This window comes from Rattus norvegicus, chromosome 15 (genome assembly GCF_021556685.1).
Source record: "Rattus norvegicus strain SHRSP/BbbUtx chromosome 15, alternate assembly SHRSP_T2T, whole genome shotgun sequence".
Taxonomy (NCBI): Eukaryota; Metazoa; Chordata; class Mammalia; order Rodentia; family Muridae; genus Rattus; species Rattus norvegicus.
The window spans coordinates 42780449-42804635 of record NC_141548.1 but is presented as its reverse complement, the minus strand read 5'-3'; the positions used below and the strand labels follow the sequence as shown (position 1 = coordinate 42804635).

Genomic DNA, 24187 nt, shown 5'->3' with positions numbered 1-24187 from the left:
CTTTATCAACTGTTTATTGTAATTACAGATGTATGTTACCACTTCTGACTTGTATTCTTATATTCTCTCTTTCCCTCTCACTTCCCTTTTCCTCTTTTTCTCTTTTCCTCTCCTCCTTCCCTTCCTCCATGCTGGAGATTGAACCCAGATCTTGAACACATAAGCACACTATCCTTGAATTACATTCTTAGTTCCTGATAGATTAAACACAGAACCAACAGTAGCTTTTGTCTCTTATCCCTGTGACATAACATAAATTATTGGAGTCCATCCGTGTTGTAGCAGGTACTACTGATCTTTCCTTTTTATTGCTCAGTATTTCCATTGTTTATAAATGTGCTGATGGATAATTTAAGGACATTAGGAATATTCCTTATGTGACATCTGCCCTCAGTTCTCTTATATTTTCATTTCTCTTGGGTGGGTAGCGCGGTAGTTTTAGTTTGAATGTTAAATTTATGTTTAGCTTTTTAAGAAACTAACGAATTGTGTTATTTTATTTTTCGTTTTTTTGTGAGGCAAGATCTCAGTATGTAGCTCTGGTCATCTCGGAACTCACTATGGAGACCAGGCTGACCTCAAAGTCAGAGCTCCACCTGCCTCTGCCTCTTAGTGCTGGGACTCGTTCGTCATTGCTGGTGAATGGCCACAGTTCTCAGTGCTGTCACTTGTTTGTCTTTGTTTGTGTGTTGGTTGCAGTTTCCTGCATCCTTGAGAGTACTCCTTGTCTGTTTATGATGTAGGGATGCGATTCTTTCACACCCTGGCTGACACCTGTAATTGTCTCCCACTTTCTTTATGGCCGTTCTCATGGGAGTGATGTTAGTTGGTCTGCTGCTGCTGGGCATCTTGTCAGAGATTGGCACATACTCTTGGGTGAGATGCCTGTTCAGGTACTGCTCATCTTTGCATCTTCACCCTGTGATCAAGTGCTAAGAATTCTTTGTTTTCAGTGTATTTTTTGTTCTTGTAAACAGATAATTCATATATACTTTTTAAAACCTCTGCCTTGGGGCTTGAGAGATGGCTCAGGGGTTAAGAGCACTGACTGTTCTTCCAGAGGTCCTGAGTTCAAATCCCAGCAACCACATGGTGGCTCACAACCACCTGTAATGGGATCTGATGCCCTCTCCTGGTGTGTCTGAAGACAGCTACAGTGTACTTATATATAATAAATAAATCTTAAAAAAAAATAAACTCTGTCTTACTACTTTTCTCTCTTGCTTTCTTTTTTCTGTCTTTAATGAATTTTTAAGGGAGAGTCAGTCTTTCAACTCAGTAAAATTGATGCTCATTTCAAAGACTAGAGGGGACAATGAATTGATAAACCAGTGACAAAGTATCTTACCCTATTCGTCACCAAATCCAATCATGGTGGACCATATTCATGGTCCCAGTACTTAAGAGGCAGAATTAAAAGGATTCAGAACTAGAGCCAGGCACACACACACACACACACACACACACACACACACACACACACACACAGAGTGTGAGAGACAGACAGTCAGACAGACAGACAGACACACACACAGAGTGTGAGAGACAGTCAGTCAGACAGACAGACAGACAGACAGACACACACACACACAGAGAGAGAGAGAGAGAGAGAGAGAGAGAGAGAGAGAGAGAGAGAGAGAGAGAGAGACTGTTTAAAACAGAAGTACTTCAGTAGGTGGTCTGGGTCTGCTTGCTTACTGATACTAAGTGTCTGTGGCACAATTTCCAACCTCCTGTGTCAGCAGCCATTTCCACTCTATGCCATTTTTTGTCATAGTTACTTGAGCAGTCAGAGTCATAGGTGGAACAACAGACACTGACTGTTCTACATACGCTAAAAGTGTAGTCACTGAGCTAAGAATGTAGCTCAATTGGTAGAGTGCATGTTCGGCATGCATGGAGCCCTAGGACATCTATATCCAATGTCAAATTTGGCTCAGTGCCACATTCCTGTCACCCCTAGCACTCAGGAGTAGTGCGCAGGAGGATCAGAAGTTCAAGATCATTTTTAACTACAAGAGTGCATTTGAGGCCAGACTGGGATACAGGAGACAATGTCTCAAAGACAAAAAAAAAAAGAGCAAATTTATTACATGAAGTTAGGAATCTTTCAGAATTGTTAGCAAGACTACAACAGAATGAGTCTCATACAATGGGAGGACTATGAGAGGCAGCTCCTGACAGAAACCACAGCCAGAGTCACGTCATAGGTGTGCTCTGGTTAGGACAGCAGCGTTGTTCCTACATGCAGTTGCTGGCAGTAGAATGACACTTGTGTTCATCGAACTTGGCCTTGGAGAAACTTTTCTGGCTGTTTGGGACACCACTTCTCGGTGTATGAGGCATGCATGTTTGCCTATACTCCACATTCAAAGGACATTCAGATTTTAGTCTTTCATATTTTTTAAAGCTTCTTGATGTGAGTCAGAGTCCATCTTTTAGTCCTAAAAGAAATTCAGGTATTTATCCAATTTAAACCAAGTAAAGTTCCATGGACCCCAGTTTTACATCTAGGTGCTGCTGTATGTCCTTTCTCTTTCCCAGACAATATTGATTATTCTTACCTTGTTTCCTGATGCCAGCCACCAGCGTCTGGTGTACATGCTTACTCATCCTCAAAACTTTTACAGTGTCACTAAAATCTGCGAACAAGTTTTGTTCTTCTAGCTTGATGTCTCAGCTATTTTTGTCATTAATAACCCCTTTCCATCTCAAAGACTTTTTTCTTTGGCTTCTTTTTTCCCCCAGTTTTGTCTTTCCTTCTTTGTCTCTTGTAGGTGGCTTCTTGTCTGTCTAGGCTTCAAGTTTCTCAAAGCTCTACTCCAGCTCTGATGTGTTTTTGTTTTGTTTTAATCCACATGCAGTTAAGCAGGCTCATCTATTCCTATTGTCTAGTAGTAGAGGAGCCCAAGCCTCTGTATATTCCATTGAACATCCAACCAAGCGTTTTCTCTCAAGTGTCTCAGGCACCGCAGTTACCACTTCTGAAGTCACTCTTGGGTTTCTGTCTTCCACCATTGCTGTAGTGCAGTGCTTCTCAGCCTTCCTGATGCTGTAACCTGTAATACAGTACAGCTCTTCATGTGTGCTGACCCCAACCATAGAATTATTTTGTTGCTACTACAAAACTTTAGTCTTGCTACTGTTATGAATCATAATGTCAATATCTAATATGCAGGATATCTGATAGGTGACTGCCAAAGGGATAGTGACATACAGGTTGAGAGCTGCTGTTCTATAAGAAGTGACACCAATAGCCAGACACCCGTTCCCACTAGCAAACTGGCCTTCTCTGCCTCTTCCTCCTTCACGTCTTCTCTGCTTTACTCCCAGACAGCTCTTGGTTGTTACCATTTCTCTTTTCTTCTTACAATCTCTCATGCCCAAGCCACCATCAGTGGTAGCCTGAAATAGTTGTCACACAGAAGAGCCTGCAGATAATGTTATTCTTAAATTTTTAATTCCTGCCCTTATGCGGAAGCTGTACAACCTAATGTGCCTCCAGGGATTCTTCAAGGACCTCGCTCTCTCTGATCTCCAGTGTCATTATTTCTGTTTTCTTCTTGATTTTGATATTCTAGTTTTATTGAACCTCTCAGCTGGCAAACCTCTTCCTGGTGTAGTTGTCCCTCACAAGTGGGAGAAAGTTAGAAACTCAACCTACTTAACTGTTTATAGAATACAAATTCTTATGATGTTTAAGTTTTCCAACAGAATCCTCATTTCTGCCTTTTATGTGGGAGGGGCTCTGCTGTGCTGTGTGGGTGGGGGGTTGGGGCTGGGGGTGGAGGTCGGGTGGGTGGGGGGATGGGTGTGAAAGGACCTTTTACTGCTGTTCATCAGGACCCACTTCTGCCTGGAGGTTAGCATAGCAGCCATGAACCAGCACCACAGGCGGCTGTGACACACAGTGAAACACCTTCCACATCTCAGCTAAAGTAAGGCCTCAGCAGCAGTCAAGTTAATAAGTGAATATCTGATTTCAGGACAGCAAAATGTATTTATTCTTTATTATTTCAGTGAGAACCACCCTTATTAAAATGTATCTACTTTATTTGAGTACAGTGTTATATGTGTATTTTCTGTGTAATACAGGAATGAAATAGTTTATAAAAACTAGTGTGTTGTACACATGCATAAAGAAAGTAAAAGAATGACAATGAGAATTCTGCTGAATATATTTTTATTTTTTTCAAAGATAGCATCACAAGTGCTGCTAGAGTAGAGTATGAGTTAGGATACTTTCAGTTAAAAAATCACAAATTCTTTGGAAAATAACTTTATAAATTTATTTATTTTAAAGCAGCAGAAAAATCCAGGGCAGGAAAAGCTATGGTGACAGCTGACCTAGTGACACTAACATGTCCTCTGAAATCTTATTTGTTGTTGTGTTTTGCTTATATTGCTATGACTAGCATTCTTAACATCCTATAGCAGCTCTGTCTAACACAAAGAGAGTGGAAGGGGCTGGAGAGATGGCTGAGGGGTTAAGAGCACTGGTTGCTCTTCTCGATGGACCCAGGTTCAATTCCCAGAACCCACATAGTGGCTCACAGCCATATGGATATAGCTCCAGTTTCAGGGCATCTGTTGCCCTTTGCAGACCTCCATGGGCATCGAGCGCACAGGTGACCCAGACATGCAAGCAGACAGTTCCTCCTGAACAGAAAGTAAAATTTTGAAACATTTTTAAAGGAAATATAACGAAGGCAACATTTTAGATTTAAATGTTATAATAACTACATTTCAGCAAATAAAAAGAAACATTTGAAATTAAATTTAATGTCTTCTATTTAACTCAGCTGCCCAGCACATTACTATTTCAACATGTTCTTGGTGTAAAAATGACTAGGGATTCGTTTTATATTCCTTTCTTACATTAAGTCTTCAGAATTGGTATTTTACCTTGAGAACACATTCCTTTTTCTTGAGTACATTCTCAAAGCACAGCGGCAGGCACTTTGCATGGCTCCTCCTGAGTGGAGCCACCGCGGGCAGTGGCATCAGGAGTCAGTTTGGGGGCCTTGTGGATGAAATGCTATGGGGGATGTGGTGTAGTCAGACCCACTGTGGGAGAAGAACACACATATTTAGGTCTGTGATGTTTTTTAAATTAGTTTATGGGTTTTTTGTTTGTTTTGGTTTTGGTTTTTTGAGACAGCGTTTCTCTGTGTAATGCTACCTGTTCTGGAACTTGCTTAGTGTAGCCTGGGCTGGCCTTGCATTTACAGAGATCCACCTGTATCTGCCTCCCAAGTGCTGGTATTAATGGTGTGAGCCACCACCACCCAGCTGAGTCAGGGCTTTTATTGTTCTTGTTGCTTTAATAAAAGCTTGAAATATTCCTTCGGGTTGCAGTTCTTACACATGGATGTCTTGAGTTCTCTCCTCAGATGTTGAGAAGGCCGTCCCATCTACCTTGTGTTGCCTTGACACCTTTGACAGACTCATGGTGGTCTTCCTTGGTGTAGCCACACATGGCTTAGAATCAGCTTGCTAATGTGTGTCATCAGCCCTTGAGGGATTCTCACTGGCCCTCAGTAGTTAGCAGTGGATGCATCCTAGTAAGTCAGCTTCCTGGCTGCATTGCTCGCTTACAGGTTCCTTGATCTCTCCCCTCTTAAGGTTTTCATTCATTGCTGTGCAGATCTGGATCTCTGTCTTAGATTTACATCAGTATTTTATGGCTTGGTGCTATTGTGAATGATACTTAAGTTTTAAAAAGATTGATTCTGTTTTATCTATATGAACATTTTGCCTGTGTGTATGTGTACCACATTCATGGTGCCTGAGTTGGTCAGCTTGGACTGTTTGGAGCTGGTGGTAAGCCAATATGTGGATGCTGGGAACTGAACCTGGGTCTTCTGTAAGTGCAACAAGTGCTCTTTAACCTGGAACTACCTCTCCAGCTCTGTAAATGGTAAGTGTTTAGGAAAAAAGAAGTGGGGCTGGAAAGATGGCTCAGTGGTTAAGAGCACTGGCTGCTCTTCCAGAGGTCCTGAGTTCAATTCCCAGTAATCACATGGTGGCTCACAACCATCTGTAATGGGATCTGATGCCCTCTTCTGGTGTGTCTGAGGACAGCTATAGTGTACTCGTGTATACATAAAATAGATAAAATGATTCTTTTTTAAAAAAGGAAGAAAAACAAGCAAATTCATTAGATTCTAGATCATTCCTAAAAATGTAGTTGATTTTTCTATGTTGTCCTCATTTCTAGCAGATTTGCGGAATTCATACACTCAAAGACTTGGGTTCTCTCTCTCTCTCTCTCTCTCTCTCTCTCTCTCTCTCTCTCTCTCCCTCTCTCTCTCTCTTGTCTCCGTCTCTTTCTCTCTTTACATAGAAACTTTGAGTCTTTTTAATATAGTCATCTGTGAATAATACTTTATGTTTTTCCGTTATATATTGACTAAGACTTTGGGTGTGATGATGCTGACGAGCTGTTAGAGCCACAGACCCTGTCTTGTTTCAGTGTTGAGGAAAATGTTGTACCTTTCCTGATTAAATATGTCAGCCGCATTAGTGACAGGATGTTCTCGTTCTAGTTCACTCTAGCTTTGGACGGCCTCTTCAGGTGCTGTGTCATCATTACTATTGTGATGGTGATTTGTATTGGTTGTTAGTACCACACACACCTTCTATGGTGTAGCAATTTGTTCACGTACTGCTAAAAATCCTTTTCATTTGTCTTCACGAGGATAATAGTGTGCATTTCTCTTACCCTGTTACTTAATTTTCTAACTTCTACATTAGGATAATTTTCTACCTGTGAAACGATTTGGGGAATTTTTTTTTTCCTAGTTCAGATTCTGAAATAAATTGAGAAAAACTGTCATTGTTTTTCTCCTGGAATGGTTAGTCAAGTTGACAGTGAAGTCATCCTTCCTAAGCATTTTTTGTTGTTGTTTTTGGCATATTTTTTTAAGTGCAAACTCAACTTAAATAGGTACTGACCTATATAGTTTTTTTTGGGATTTTTTATTTTTGGTAGTTTATGTATTCAAGGAGAAGGTCCATTTCATCTTGGTTTTGAGATGTGTGTGTGAAGGTCAAAGGTTGACATCAGGTGACCTCCTCTGTCACTCTCTATATTATTGGGACAGGATCTTTTACTGAACCTGGAGTTCACCGGTTGTGCCCCACTGGTTGATCATCATGTTCCAGGAATGTGCCTGTTGACTCTGCAGGTATTAGGGTTATAGAGGTGAGAATTTCATACACAACTACACTGCATTTTCATCATATTCTCCCCTCGTTCCCCTCCCTAACTCCTCTCTGGTGCACCCTGATTTCCTACCTCATCCTAACTTCATTTCTTCTCTCTGTTTTTGAAAAATAATCCACCAAGTTCAATCCGTTCTACCCATACTCATGAGTGTGGAGCCATTTTCTAGAGCCTTGTCACCCTACCAGGGTCACTCGGTCAAACAAACGGACTCTTATCTCTAGAATCGATCAACTACCAGTGGCTCATCAGTAGGGAGCTCTTGAGCCTTTCTCCAAGGAGGAGACTGATTTGAGTCCATCTTATTGTTATTCTTGAATATGAGCAAAAACATGTTAATTGGAACTCCTTGACATTTATCCTGTAACTCTCTCACTAGTATAATAGGAAAGATGCAGCTGCTACATGTTAGTACATGGCTAAATTATGTTAAGATTTAATGAGTGTGTGTAAGCATGTGGTGCCTTACACCATTTTGACTGGGACTCTTATTAGCTTTGGTTGAAAGTTCCTAACAAGTCTTCCTGCTAGTACCTTCCTCATCCCTTAGTGACAGAACGGCCTGTCTTAGAAACTGCTGCCACACAGGGCTTTCTCTCACATCCTTTCTCCCAAGGTGGTTTCATTGAGAAAGTAAGACCATGTGAATGTAATAATCCACAGGTACCAAGCACTCATACTGCTATCAAAAATTCATCCTTTCCCCTACTGTTCCCTATGCCAGCCTTAGCTTTCAGTCAAACTCACCTAGCTTATTCTTGTGATAGTTTTTGGTTTCTCCTTCCTTAGCTTCTTTGGTACACTGCTCTGCTCCCCTCTCCTTACCTAACTTTATGGTTTTTTTTTCCTCCCAAACCTAACCGTAACCAGCTTTATTAAGGATAATTTTTTTAAACAATCGTGGTATTCCAGGTAGAACATGGGCAAACGATCAACAATATACAAGAACTTTCTTATAGACTACCAACATCAGAAAGCCACTATAAAACCCAATGAAATCTTCATTCAATGCTTTGAAAAGGGGGAAGTAGCTTAAAGTGAGGGTTGACATTTCACATTAAGGTTGTTGTTTGACAACCACTCACAGGCGAACCCTGACAGGAACTGAACATGGCAGAATCATCGATCTGAAGATGCACAATCTTTTATAAAAGAAACCAGCACTCTTCTGAAACACTTGATGAAGTCACTGCCAAGTCCACACCGCCCAATAGACTGGAAAACCAATTTTGGGGATCAGGTTCTAACAGGTCTCTGGTTTTAAGGGAATTAAGTCTATGTTGATGGTACAGGGGGAAGAGGATATAAAAATGAATATAGAGTTTTCCCAGACCACAAAGCATGTTATGCCATGGTGGCCACCTATGTCAACACGAGGACATCTCTCCTGGGAACCAATGAGAGCCTTTTAAAATTGTCAAGGAAAGATGTTTTTCATCATCAATTCAGCTTGGGAGATATTTTGTTAGTGACACAAGATCCCCTATCCGCGCCCCAACAATGAAATGTTCTGTGTGCTAACAGTATAGCTTAAAAGAAAGTAAAACAAAATTCAGCGTTTTTATAAATCTTGATAAAAAATAGTATCTCCAACTGTACAGGCACCAGAAGTACACAGTTATCAAAAATGCACACGTGTCACTTGGCATCTCCAGCACCTTCAGCCTCCTGTGCCTGGTGTGTGTTGGCCTTCACATCCTTATCATCATTTGCTTTCCCCTTCTTCCCCTTGGAACCTTCTCTCCCTTCTTTGCAGGGCCGATTTAGGCCTGGGCTCTGGCTTTGGAGGAGCAGGTTTAGCAGACAAACCTTGCAGAGCTCCTCTGTGGCTCGTCCTTCACCTTGGCTTGGTCTCCTTTAGCGTCCCCTTCAGCCTTTCTTTTGGGTGTGGCAGGGGACATCGGCACCGATCTGGGGGATACAGCGGTGCACTGGTTTGTTCTGTTTGGGGGTCAACCTCGATGCTTCTACCTCCATGGTCTTTTTGAGTCTTGGAGGATTGTTCTCATCCATGAAACAGTTGTGACTCGTGTTATGGAACCATTTGGTATTCAGCCTTTTCTTCCTGAAATAGTTGATTGCTTGTTTTTGAAATGTCACCCAGGCTTGTTTTGAATTCCTAGGCTCAGTGATCTTCCTGTTTTGGCCTCATGGGTGGCTTGGGCCACAAGTGTATGTATACCTCTGTGTGTGTGTGTGTGTGTGTGTGTGTGTGTGTTTGTGTGTGCGCGCGCGTGTGTGTGTGCGCGTGTGTGTGCGCGCACTATTTAATACTCCTGTGTGCACAGTAAAGATTGATCACAGGGCAAGCACTCTACCACCGAGCCATGCTCTAGCCCTGATTTTCATCCTTTATTTATCTTGTATTTGTGTATGTTCAATAATCCTGGAGCACTTAGGATTCATAGTGTCAAATCAGAGTTGACATAAAGGACCCCAGAACAGAGCAGCTGTCAATCGGAAGTCAAACCAAGAAGCCATAGTAATCTCTAGGTTTTCTGCGCCCTGTCATGTAACAGCATCTGTCACTAGAGAACTGGGAAATCGCCCAGGTACTGGGGTGAGGCAACCTGAGATTAGGAACACCTTCCCTGGGGCACCTTCCAGACAGAATATGAAACAGATTACAGGAGAGAGCTACTGAGTAATTTTTAAATTAAACGATAGCCAGAAAATAAAGTCCATTTTGAGAGAATAGCAAGGAAGGCTGATGAAGGCAAGAACAGGGAACTGGCCTGAGTCTTGGCTGAATGTAATGTTTATTAGAATGGATATTGAGTGAAAAAGGGGAGCAGAGGACATGACTGCTCCTAGGTTTGTAGTCAAAGGCTGTTCTGTGGGAGCCAGAACTCTGAGCAGGTGTTTGAGGAGAGAGCAAACCGTATTTATTACTGCAAGTGAATCTTTTTAGCTTTTGTTAGTTTTAGGCCAGGAAGGAATAGCTCACTGTATTAATACTTACTGTCATCAATTTATCCTTAAGGTCTGTAGGTGGTTTAAAGTCTCACTCCTTGTTAACAGCTACAAGTTCCAACTGCTCTTCTGGGCCATTGTAACCAAGCAGTTTGGGGTTGACGGCTGAAAGGGTAGTAATGGGAAATGTTAAGCTGCATCTAAGAATCTGCCTCACATTCCCTTTTTTCCTGTATACCCCACCAGAACTATGGGCCTGCCTCTATTTCACCCACATTTATAGACGCTTCTCAGTGCTCATGTGAATGGCTACCTTAAAGTACTGAAATGCTTGAATGAGTGTTTCAGCACATGTGACAGTGATTCTGTTGTTTAGCTAAAATGCTTTAGGAAACAAGAAGCTACATTTTTAAACTGGATTTATTTTTAAATTGTGGGGGTGGGGTGGGGGGTGGGGTTGTGCACATGATTGCAGGGAATGCAGGTAACCTTAGAAGCTAGAGGTGTCAGAATTTCTGGAGCTGGAATTACAGGTCCTGATGAGCCACCTGATAAGGGTGCTGGGAATTGAACTCAGGTCCTCCATGAGAGTAGTGCTGGCCCTCAAGTGCTAAGCCAACTCTTCAGCCTAAGGAAGAAACTAATTTGATAGCAGTAATAAGTAGAATAAGTTATAACGGTTATTTAATAGACCATTTCAAGTGTGTGCCACTTAGCACTCGAGTAACAACAACGAACTACAAACTGGCTGTGAGAAGCAGACTGCAGTGTCTCAAAAAAAAAAAAAAGAAAAAAAAAGAAAGAAAAGAAAGAAGGAAGGAAAGAAAGGGGAATGACCTTGAGAAACAAGCTGCCTGAGCCTAGGCCACAGTGAGTGAAGAATAGAAGCCAAATCTTACAAGAGAGTGTGAATGTCCCTTAGGAAGGGATTGCATTTTATTCTGTGTGCAGTGGAAGCCACTATGTGACTTTAAGTAGGGACTTGACATGAACTGAGGTATAGATGAAAATACGGTGGCTGTCCTGGAGACCTGCTGGTAAGCTCTGTTTCCTAAGACTTTTACTTTCCTCCTCACTGCACTGCCCAGAAGCTCTAGCAGACACTGGAGTTGTAGAGATCCAAATGAGAGAGCTTTCAGTCTTCTGTCATAACTGTAATCAAATATTAGGTGTTTTGTAAATACTTTATTATTTTAAAGAAGTTATTTTTCATGCATTATTTGGCTGAGTTTTGTCATTGTTTTAAGATCGTGAATTGAAGGTTTGTTTTTGGATTTATTGAAATGGTCGTAGGTGTTAATATGGTAAAGCACTTTAAGGGCTTTGGAGAGTTAAGCCGTCTCACACTATCATTAACGTTAGTCAGGATTGCAGGAATCTTTTGTTTTGTTGGACTTAAGTTTTATCATTTCCTAGTATTTTATTAAGGTTCTCTGCACATGTTCCCAAGGGATACTCACACATGGATCGCTTTGCCCTTAACGTATTTGACTTGATGTTACAGTGATACTAGCCATGTCTGTTGAGTTGAAATGCATGCTTGCCTTCTGTTTTCTGAAATAGCTTATATGAATTGGCATTATTTCTAACTTAAATGCTTGGGAGAATTCACCATGAAGCCAAAGGGCTGGACAGTAAAAAGAGTTGATAAGTTTTATTTAATCAAAGCCTTTTCTTCTAAAAGCGTGATTGAGTAACAATAGGGTCATATTACAAATGATGTGTGTGTTGAGATAGGTATGGTTTATAGCTTTATTTTGTGATGTGTCTCCAGTAGAGTGTAGAATGGCCAGTGCTGGGAGCTTAACTCAAGAGCCTCTTGTATGCAGTTCTAACTCCTGTTAGAAGATACTTGTGAAAGATACTGTTAAATTACTGAGGCATTTTTTCATTTGTTTTTAATGTCCTTTAAGCCTCAGTTTTCTTCTGTTGTGAGATAGAAATATTAACATTGTACAGTAGAATCACTATGACAGTCAAGTGAAGAAACAGACACCAATAGTGTACTAAGTGTTACTGTTGTTAGTGTATTCTCATTAGTTAATCATTTATACATGGTTGATCCTTCATCGTTGCTCCTTTTCAGAAAACAAACTAATTCTATCTTAAGGAGAGTCTAAAATATTTTTTACTCTTTAAATAGATGTATGAATTCCAATTTAACCTTCGGATTCTTGATAACCATGGGAATCAGAAGTAGGTGTAGCCAAATCATTTTCAGGCTCTCTTTAAGGAAAAACCCAACACACTATCATTGCATGCACTCTCTGGTGTATGCCAAGCTAGGCCTTTTACCAGTGCTACTTTTATGAACAATTGAAAGTTGAAATGCAGGTACAGTAAGTGGTAATTATTTGTTATTGTAAAGGTTAATATTATGACATTTTAAGGATATATTATATGTTATGTAACTGAACCAAAACTCAAACTAATCAATCATTAGTGATTTTTTTTTTTTTGGCCTGAGAACTTCCTCTACTTTTTGAGTTTTAATAATATTCTACAATTTATAAAGTGGTAAGTATCCACTATGAGAAAAGAAAGATAGTTACATTTTTCTCAAGAAATTCTTAGGTCTTTCGATCTGTAAAGAGAATAATTTTATATTAAGTGAGAAAAACCCTGTGGCTTCACAGACCCACTCATCTTGTCACAGAGGAAAAAAAAATGAATATTTTCAATATTTAGATAACCAGAGACTCAGCCATGTATTACATATTTAGATTTTCTACAGTATATATTTATTTCAGCTTATGTGAGTGTTTGCCTGTGTGCATGTATGTGCACATGCATGCCTGGTGCTTTTGGGGGTTAGAAGAGGGAGTTTTATCCCCTGGACTGAAGTCACAGTAAGCAGTGCCAGCTACCATGAGGTGCTGGGAACTCAGCCCAGATCCTCTGGAGTAACAGCAAGTGCTCTCTCCTGTTGAGCGCTCTCCAGCCCAAGGATCTTTTCTATATAGATCAGTGAACCACAAAGCTAGAAACAACAGCTCTGGGGGTGAGCCTCACATTGATATAAAACTGTGGCTTATCAGAAGTGACAGCAGCACAACTCACTTAGTGTACCTTTGCCTCCTTTCACCGATCTCAATAGCCATGCAGTGTTTGTGTTTGACATTTACCTGCACAATTTTCATATACACCTGTCTATTCATTTGATGTTCAAATGCCCCACAATGTAGGTAAGCTGGTTTTTGTAAACACTTAAACACAGGAAAATTAAAAGCAAAATAATAAGGCAGAGGTAGACTCCAATGATCTGGAACTCCTGGCTCAATGCTTGTTGAAATATTCGTAGATCATTATTCATCTCCTCGCTCGCTATTTATTAAGTAACAGCCATGTTCCAGAAACTCTCCTGGGTAAAAGGAACATAATAGAGAACAGAGACATGTGTGGTTTCTACCTTCCTGAAGCTTCCAGTGTAGTGAGGATTATTACTTAAATAGTCATACAGATGCAAAGCTACACTCCAGTGCACCATGGTGGGCTACTGCCAGGTGCTTTGAGAACTTAGAATGTAGAGAGTTAGCATTGTCAGATTGGCAGGAAAGGGGTCCCTTGGGAAATGATAAAGTCCAGGTCTGAAGGCTAGGTATCACATAAAGAAAGAAAAGAATTATCAAGCCAAGGTAAGTGGGATATCTTGTGCAAAAGAGCCACCACTGCAGGAAAGGACATGCAAACTGAAAGAGAATTGAAAGAGAGCGGGAGTTGGCCTAGAGATCACAATTTACTGCATGCTGACCACCAAGGCTGGGGAAAGGCTGTTTGTTTTAATGAGTTTCCTGTGTCATGTGTTCAGGTCTAAGTGACTCCTGCTTTATTTTACCAGTTGCCTCCTAGTTCACCCAGACAGTTCAGGAAACTAAGGGGTCTGCTAACTCCATTCACAAGTCGTCAGGTTATCTCACTCAGGAAGTTTTATAACTTTTAGGGAATAAAGGAAGAATTCGCCAAGCTGGTGACCTTTGTTAATGGATTTTGTTAATGGATTGACAAAGAAGCTACTGTAAAGAAATGACAAGAGAATGAAATGATACCCCTTGCTGTAAATACTTTGTCTTACTGTAGCCCTTGTACACGGCATTTGTTTCTAGAATATCATTCCCACACTATCTTAATGTTACAGAAGTCTGGTATTATAAAGCTTTCCTTAGTTAGATCTGTGCTTGTCCTATTGGGTTAGAGGTATAGACATCATTTTCTGTTTTGCCAACAAAGTCAGATGTGGCAGGTTGATTTGTACATAGCCATATTTCAACACTTCCCAACCTTCATTTCCCAACCACTGCAATGAAAAATAGATATCAAAGTCTGTTGTCTGGAATATGAAATTGATGGAGTATGAACTCTGCTAATAACTTGAGACAAAGCACAGCTGCTTGGCTTTAGTGAAATGAAGGTAAATGGGCAGGAAAGGTATTTTCTGTGAAAATAGAAGTTGTTGTTTGGAGAACTAGAAGTTGGATAAAATGTCTCTGGTGACACATTATTTTGCTTTGTTTAAAATTAAAATTTTCCTGTGTTTAAGTGTTTGTAAAACCTGCCTTACCTACATTGTGGGGGCATTTGAACATCAAACGCATACATGAAGGTGTATGAAAAATGTAGAGGTAAGTATCAAACATAAAATTATACTCCATAGCTCCTGAGGTAGGTGGAAGAAAAACAGGGTATAGTAAACAAGTAATGCTGGTTTCATTTCTGTTAAGCCACAGATTTATATCAAATGGAGTTTCATCTCCAGAGCCTCTGAAGTGACTCCTTGCTAATCTTAGAAACACCTCTTCCTGGCAATATCATTCATCTTCACATATGAATCCAAATTACCTAACAATGGCCTTTGGTTTCTCTGGGTTTTTATGGTTTAGCAAGTATTATGGTTTTAGTGTAAACTTCATCTCTTAAAAATGACTCATCTGTATATTTAAAACTATTATCTTTGTGCTATAGGGCATACATGGAATATATATATATTTTTTAATTCCGGATAAAATTGAAAAAGGAAGATAGTACATTGAATTAAGATAAATACTTTGTTATATTTTTAGAACAGGGCAATATGTCTTAAACTTTTAAAAATGAAAGCAATTCTGTATTTGACTATTCAGTAATTTACTGCCAATATGTTACAAGGATGTGCTTATGTTCCCCGTGTGTTCCCCAGCTCTCTTTTCCCATTCTTCTAGTTGTCTTTCTTTTTAATGTGAACAATCTAGAATGCAGGGGTACACAGTGCCATAGTATCAAGAACACACACCATTGCTTGATGGCTTTTTTTTTTTTTTTTTTTTTTTTTTTGGTTCTTTTTTTCGGAGGACCGAACCCAGGGCCTTGCACTTCCTAGGTAAGCGCTCTACCACTGAGCTAAATCCCCAGCCCCCTTGATGGCTTTTTAAAGTGGTTGAAGGACTGTACTCTGTAGAGTAAGTGTGGATCCCAGAGGAGCTTAGTGACCTCTTTGCTTGCCCTCACGGTTCCTCCCACTTCCCGTGTGGTGAGCAGTAGGCTACTTTTTAAAACACCCTGACATTCCTTTTGGCTTTCTTTCTGGAGTGCTGGTTTGTTTCTTTGCTCCTGGTATCTCATGTTTAGAGATTTGTAGTGAAAATGTGTCTGGCTTCAGGACCTGGGGGAGATGGAATGTAACTGTTACTTCCTGCTTGCACAGCAGCCACGCTTTTGGAGCCTGAGAAGGCTATTGAGGACCCCCTGAGTGGAATCTTACATACATTTGAGGACAGAAGTAAAGAGTTTTTTGCTGCTGCTGTTTGTGGTTTTGAGACAGGGTTTCTCTATATAGCCTGGCTATGCTGGAACTTGCTCTGTACAACAGGCTGGCCTTGAACTCAGACTTCTACCTGCCTCTGCCTCCCAAATGCTGGAATTAAAGGTGTGTGCCACCACATACAGCCATGAAGTAGAGTTTGTGCTTATAGCCTTTTTTTATGCTGTTCCATTGTGGTACCTCCTCACTGTCTCTGCATTTGTGTTCCCTGTGAGGGACAGACATGCCATGCTGGGAATGTATGTTCAGAGCTTCAGCCTTTAGCACCAGAAGCCCAGGGTGGATTTGGGGAGTCCTTCCTGCCCAGTTTCCGTCTGCCCATATCTTGAAAATACCCTTTATCTTTCAGATCTATCCTTTTATTTCTTCAGACCTCACAGCCAGTTCAAAGAGCCAGATGGCAAAGGATGTCAATTCTTTCATTGTCTTGTTTCCTGATCCCCCACTCTACCCCTAGGTTCCTGCTGAACCAGCACGTTGAACTCCAAAGCCAAATGCTATTGATGTGGATGGAGTACTTAGGCTTGAACCCAGAACCTGGTGAATGCTAGCTAAGCACTTTATCTTTTGGTTCTATCTGTTGTCTCCAGTGGAGAATTCTTACTTTTACTTGGAATGAACTCTGCCAGCTTTTCATATTCCTCTCCAACTGGGAAATGTATAAGGTAGAAAAATGGAAGCCTTTGAAGTCTCCTTACTACATTCAGCTGTTCTCCTCAAGGATTACTGGTGTCTTCAATACCTTTCCAGAAGTATTTGGTGTGTGTATAGAAACAAGACTATGTGAGCATTTTTTTTTAAATCTCTTCCTCCTCTACAGCTGACAAAAACACTTTGTTCTTTCTTGTTCTTTTCAATTGGAATCTATTTCATAATAAGATGTAAGGAGTTTCCTTAGTTTTTATGGCTGTATGGTGTGGTTATACCATAACTTATAGTCATCTTATAGTGGCAATGTAGATTATTTCTGATCTTTTGTGCTGCAAAGAATAACCTTGAATTGAAGTTACCTTGCCCTGTATGAACTATATTCTTGGGTTAATCTCCAGAACGGGAGTTGCTAGGTAGAAAGTTATAAGCATTAATTATCATTTGGGTGCCACCACCCTTTTTTACTGAATAACTGCAGGGGTTATTTGCTGTTGCTGTGTGTGTTCTTAGTCCTTGGTGTGTACTCTGGACTTGCCTTTTTGGTGAACTAGCTTTGTCAGCATCTGGTTGTATTTGATGACTGCTCCAGTAATGCCTGTGGAACAGAAAATAAGTCAGGGATAAGAGAAAAATGGAGACGGTTTTCTCTCACAGCGTAGGGGAGATAAATATATCCTCCATCCTCTTCAAGCCTTAGAACTAAAGTAACACGTTACTGAGAGAAAAGCATACACATTTTATTTGGTGATCTTTTTTCCCCTATGGGACCCCCCCACCCCTACCCCAAGAAAAATGAGGGCCCCAAGAAGCCATTAGGACCAAAAGCTGTCTTAGACAAATGAAAAGCTTTCAATCAGGGCAGCTAATCTTGGAAGAGTGACTAAGCAGATAAGGTTAGTTGAACAGGGTTTGTTTGTGTAGATTTCTTCCATCCTGGACTCCTGATAAGAATGTCTTCCTTCCTCCGGTATTGGTGGCGGAGAGTGGGGGAGGGGAGGGTCTCTCATGGGAGTTCTATCTCCTGCTCTCATGAAAGTGCCCTTCTTGAAGTGCCGCCTTCAGAGTGCTCTTAACTAAAATAATTAACATGAAAAGACAGTATGTTTAGCATGCTATAAGTCATGGTGCCAGTTTTCTTGAAACAGGACAATATGAATAATTTTCTGCCATGAGACAAATCACTGAGTGAGTTAAGCTCGCTGGTCGGCAGTGGCATTTATTCAGTGTCTGCAGAGTTGAGTGACTGCAGTTACCTGCCTGCAGTGACTCAGAGAAGCATGCCTTGAACTCAGGGTTCCACGAGATATTAACAATGTATGTTGATGAATGTAGATCTTGATTCTATTAAAAACACTGATATATATGTACAGTCTCAAAATTGTAGATACTGTGTAGGTTAAACAGTGTGCATTAGAATGTGGCAGTGGTGGTATGTGCCTTTAAGCCCAGCACTTGAGAGGCGAAGTTCAAAGCCAGCCTGGTCTACAGAGTGAGTTTCAGGACAGCCAGGGCTACACAGAGAAAACCTGTCTCCAACCCCCGCCCCCGCCCAAAAAAAAAAAAAAGAAAAAAAAAAAACCCAACCAACCAACCAAAAACCCAAATAAACCAGTGTACAACCAAAGATTGACTCAACTATACCCTCAAAAAACAAAATTAACAATTTAGGAGCCTAGGAAGATGGCTCAGTTGGTAAAGTGCTTGCCCTGTAAACCTGAGGATCTGAATTCGATTCCCAGCATGCACATTGAAAATGCAGGAATGGTGGTGCACATCTAATTCCAGCCTTGGGAAGGTGGAGACAAACTATCCCTAGGCTTTGCTGACTGGCTGAATCAGTGAGATAAGATCAGTGAGAGACTGCCTCAAAAAATGATAAGGCCCCAAGTGATGGACGATGACACCCAAAGCCAACATGTGGCCTCTAGTGGCATCTGTACACTCATGTGCACACACAAAAGTATTTGTGACAATTTAGTTTGAAGGGAGCTACCTTTGGTGGGTACGGAACTTCTTTGACCCTGTCTTGGCCCTCAGATATGTGTTTTGTGGAGGTCGTAGCTATATACAAGAATAAGACAAAAGTGAGAAAGCAGTTAGCTGGAGAGAAAAGAGTGTCTTAAATAGTAGCATTGAAAGGGATAACAGTTAAAGGAACCTGCAATGGGGAGTAATTGGCGATATTTGGTTTCACACATACAAGCAGTCTGTGCTAGTTCGCCGTATACAGAGTGTGCGTTCCTAGCTGTGAGTTTCAGTTTAAAATAGTGACCTGTCATTATTCCTTTGGAAGCAGTGTTTGGGAGTCTACTAGCAGCTCACATGAGTGCGAGCAGGATTAAGAATGCATCATTCTCTTGGACCTTCATGGAGGGCATTCCATTCTATTTTATGAAATAAATTTAATAAGATATAAATAAGGTAAATTCACTGATATTTAAAGTTTATAACATCATATTATATCCACAGAAGATAATCTTAGAGGTAGGGGCTCATTCTGTAGCGCCAGGTAGCCAAGAATTCGTAGTATCCTACTACCTCAGCCTCCTGAGTACAGAGATAGAGTTGTAAGCCACCATGGCTGCCTCATGGGAGAGTCTTTGTTTGCATAGTTTTCTCTTTAGTTTTAAAATCTCCTCTGTGATGATTATACATGTGGATAAAATATTCTGCTCACTCTTTTCTTTCCCCCTTCTCTTCCTTACAACTTCAAGTCTTCTTGTTTTGTGAGCACTGACTTTAACCAGGACATCTGTGTATACAGAGTAGAATTATCTAGTGGAGTTTGGCTGGCTCACCTTTCAGTGACAGCTTCTCCCTCAGAATCCATCAGTATACAGTAGTTTAGCAGGAATGGATAGGGCCCCCCCGTGAGCTTCTTCCTGATCCGTAATTGGCTGTTGACCCCAGTGTTGTGTAGCCCTAGTAGATATTATTAAGCATTGTGTAAATAGGTGGTTTTATATTTTTATTTATAGATGAACATAAATAAGAAATAAAGACCAGGGGGTGCATATTTAGCATATTTATTATGCTGGTTAGAAGTAATATAAAAGAAATTAATGTTGATCTGATTCTGGAAATTATTCCAAAGGTTAAAGAATTCTTCTGGAGTTACAGAGATGGCCCAGTGGTTAGGAGCTCAGTCTGGGGGCTCAGTCAAGAGGTCCAGTGTTTGGTTCTTAGTACCCACATCAGGTGGCTCACAGCCTTCTTAAACACCAGAATCACAGAATCCAAAGCCTTCTTTTGGCCTTTTCAGGTACTCAGTCACAAATATCCATACACATAAACAATAAAAATAAATTCCTCAAGAATTCTTCCCATCTATAATTCATAGCACAAAGGTTTTTGGGGAGTCCATATTATATCTAGTTGCATACAATAAACAAAGACTATATTTGTATGGTGTTAGCTTATAAGTGTCATAAAATTCAAGAATTTTTGAGCTTACCAGTAGATAACTGAAGGAAATAGTTCAGAGGAAGGGGTTTTGAATCCATGAAAACTATAGCAGATAATGCCAATGTAAATCTTACCATTCTGTGTTGCAGTAAATCTCCAACCCTAATGAGCCCATGCAAAAACCACATAACTCAGTTATAATATTTATAAGCTGTACACCTAGATTGGGCAGATTGATCACTACACTAACTGTTTCCCAGCTATGAGATCCCTTGCTACTTGGGGCTTTTCCAGGCCACATGGTTCTGCTCCATCTTCCTTCCACAACTCTTCTCTGTCCTTCTTCCTCTACTCTCTAAAACCTCCAGCCCCACCTTTTTCTTCCACTGCCCAATAATAGGCTTGAGCCTTTATCTCACCAATTAGAACGGGGAGAAGGTTCACATGAAATTAACTGTGTACACAATCCATTCCTCATGCTTGGTCTCCAGTTAGCAGAACTGTTTGGGAAGGATTAGGAGTTGTGGCCTTGTTGGAGGAGGTGTGTCACTTGGAGGTTTCAAAAGCCCATGGCAGGCCCAATTAGCCTCTCTCTCTCTTTGCCTAGCCATTGTTGTGTGAACATGTAAGCTCTCAGCCACTGCTCCAGTACCATGCCTGCCTATCTGCTGCCATGCTTCCTCCCATGCTGGTCATGGATTCCACTATCCTCTGGAATGGTGAACCACAAATTAAATGCTTTCTTTTACAAGTTGTCTTAGCCATGGTGTTTGTTCACAGCAGTAGACTTAACTGAGACTCTCCTCCCTCATCTCAGCTGCATAACTAGGAAGCTGTACACTGACTCTGTAGGAGGTAGAGTCAGCACTCTATGGGGTACTTGTAGTGTCCTGTGAATACAATGAAGCTGCCCTGTGGAACGCTCCTAATTTTGACTTGAAGCCATTGTGAGGTGTCTCTTCTGATTTCTTTATTTCAAGTTATCTTTTTCCAAAGCTTTTCCCTTCCCTGTCTCTTTTCTGTTTTTAAACAGGGTCTATTATATAGGCTAGGCTGGTCATGATCCTCTTGCCTCAGCCTTCTGAGTACTGCAATTACGAGTGTGTGCTATCTTACCTGGCCAGCTCATCATCCTCTGGAAGTGCATGGAGAGCTGAATTCCCTGGTCCTCTGCCTTCAGTACTCACCTAGTAAATTGACAGTTGTGCTTTAAACTAGTCTAAGGTTGACCCTGATGATGCTCTCTAAGGTGCTGGGCATGTACAGAAGAAAGTTCTTTGCTAACCTGTTGATATTAGAAATTCTACCCTTAGCAGTATATACTAGGCTTCCTTCTGAGTTACCCACGAAAATGATTAGTTCTCTTTTAGCTAAGAAGTATTTTGTACTTCCAAGTAGAAACTATAGGCTCCTTTGGATCTTAGGCTGCCAGGAGGGGCTCCTGCTTAGCCTAGGTTCTAATTGTTCACACGTATCCTTGTGTTTGTCAGCCCTGAACCTAGTAGGCTGACTCTGGACTCAAGATCTTGAAATGCCCTGTATCCCTAATCTACGTGGTTGCTCCCTCCCTTAGTTTAGTCTTCAGTCAGGTCTAACTTCCTCAGTGAGAGTGTCTCAGCACCCTATTTAAGGCTGCATGCAGTTCCACAACCCTCAAGTCCTATCTTCTTTCCCCACTTTCCTTTTCTCTTATGTGCTTACCATGATGTGGAGTCTATGTTGACCCTTTTGTGTCTTTCACTGCAGGAATATAGGTTCTATATGAGTAGAACTTGTATATTTTCATGACTATGCTCCCCAGTGCTTTGCTTGTCCTTAGGTGGTCAATGTTTGTTGAATGCTCAAATGACCAACACAAGGCCTACAGGACTTGAGGCATAAAACATACACTTTTAGGTAAAAGGGATGTCAAATGTTAGCTTGTTGTACAATTTTTCTCAGCAAATTTCAGTAAATATATTAATAACAGAAATTGTTGCTTCATGCAGCCAGAGAAGGCTTCTTCATTCTAAACATTTGTAATACTCTAACCTCAGCAAAATCTCCGGTTGAGTGTCTGAATGTCTGTATTTTTTTTTCCTTTTATGTATTGTGCAGGTCATTGTAAGTATTAATCTGGGAATTAGGTTTCTGGATACTAGTGTTAATGACCAGATAGACCAGTTTTGCTCACCACATAATACATGTCACTGAACCAAGTTTTGTTTTTTACAAAATGCCTTTGTGGCCACATGTCTCAGTAAAGGCACTATCACCATGACTGGGGTACAATCCCTAAGACTCATTTGGTTGAAGAACAGAACTGACTTCCAAAAGTTACCCTCTGACCTCCACATGTGTATCATGGCATAAGTGTATTTTCCCCACTGCCACCATGAACAAAATAAATAAATCAATGTGGAACAAAGACTTAAAAATGTTTCTTACTAGATTGCCAAGTATGGAGGTGGGAAACCCAAGTCTCAATCTCCTGGGAAGATGGAGTTTGGGGCTATTTATCAGTAAAGAAAAGGATGAGTTAAGATGTGGAGAAAGATTATTGGATGTGAAGTAATCAATCACTATTCTCTTTAGTGGATACATAGAGTTTTTTGTCTCCTAAAATCAGAAAATCAGAAGGTCATGCTACACACACACACACACACACACACACACACACACACACACACACACACTCCACTGAAGAGTCACTGGCTTCAGCAAAAAATGGCCTCTAAATCTGTGAAAAGCAATCTAGGCAATTGTGATAACTTTCTTGTCAGCGATAATATCCACATTGAAGCCACTGAGAGCCACATGATATAAAACTCAGCAACATTACTTCCAGAATTAGTGATTCCAAGCTCCCCTTAGAAGCGGGATCTGCCAGTGTAGCCCAGGCTGGCCTCAAACTCGATAACCTCTTAGATTAGCCTTCTGAGTGCTAGGGTGACAAGCATGAGCCACCTCACCTAGTAGATAAGTGAGTAGGCCAGCTGTGATTAAATTTAGGATTTTATTGTCCATGAAGACTCGGAAACTGGCGTCTGAATTCTTTTGAAGGTGACGTTCTTGAGAATAGCATCTGGGTTCTACCTGTAAAAGGTAGAGATTTACAGTTGCAGGGCCTTGTTTTTGCCCAACAGATGCTGTGGCTTATCTAGGAAGAAGTAAGGGTGCTGTGTATATTGCATTAGAATTGTTTTTTCATTTATAAGCTGAGGTGATTAGAAAACATTGTCTGCTCATTATTATCAGTTCTGTCTGAAGAAGTTATGATTTACCCTATTGTAGCTTAATGGATTCACTCTTTAACTTTAATTATTTCGGTGATTAAGCATTAAGAAACTGCAGGATTGAGGGAAGTACAAAATGAAAAGGACATTTGGATCTTTGACCAGTCCAGGGTGACAAGTTTTGCTCTGATGATTGTCATTTTATTCTGCTCATGAAGTAGAGGCTTCAAATGAGTGAGTGAGCAATGGATACAGACTGACCCCTGAGTAGACTGTTCTATTGCAACATCAGAATATTCCAAGTGTATGCCACACGGAATTAGATTCTGCTTTAGGTCAGAAGAGAGTCGTCTGAAAAAGATTAGCAACTTGGGGCTGACGACCACTCTTCAAGAGGTCCTGAGTTCAATTCCCAGCAATCTCATGGTGGCTTGTAACCATCTATAATGAGACCTAGTGTCCTCTTCTGGTATACAGGCATACATTCATGGAGAACTGTATATATAATAAACACACAAATAAATCTTTAAAAGTAAATAAATAAAAGACCAGCGACTTATAAAGTTACTGATCACGGTGGAAGGAGCTCTGCTCTCATGGCTTTCAGTTCCCCTGCTGTCGGGAACTCCGGGGACTATTATAGGTTACACAGTGTGGAGCCGTTAAGTTTCTAAATTGTAGTTTAGTGTTCTAGCTACACCGGGGCCTCTAATCCTAACACAGTTTGAGTCTAAATGTAGTGTAGATGTAGATATAAATTCTTAGTTCTAAGAACACACACTATTCACCTTTTAATGTGTAAGTAATACATGCTTATTAATTGTCTGAAAAGGTGATCAGTTGCATATTTTAAGTTTTAGTATTACAGACTCTTTGTGCTTTCCAAATTAGAATTTTGGACTATCTTATTGGTGTGAGACTTAATTTCTGCACTAAACAAAGATCTGCTTACTGCTCCTTAAGTTGGCACATTGCTAGGGA

General features: G+C 40.7%; 1 protein-coding gene and 1 pseudogene across 31 annotated transcripts in view; one reads left to right on the top strand and one right to left on the bottom strand.

The window, feature by feature from the left end:
• Hmbox1 (homeobox containing 1) overlaps window positions 1-24187 on the top strand; it is a 153805-nt gene that overhangs the window by 13675 nt on the left and 115943 nt on the right.
• On the bottom strand, window positions 8867-9129 carry Hmgn4-ps7 (high mobility group nucleosomal binding domain 4, pseudogene 7; annotated as a pseudogene).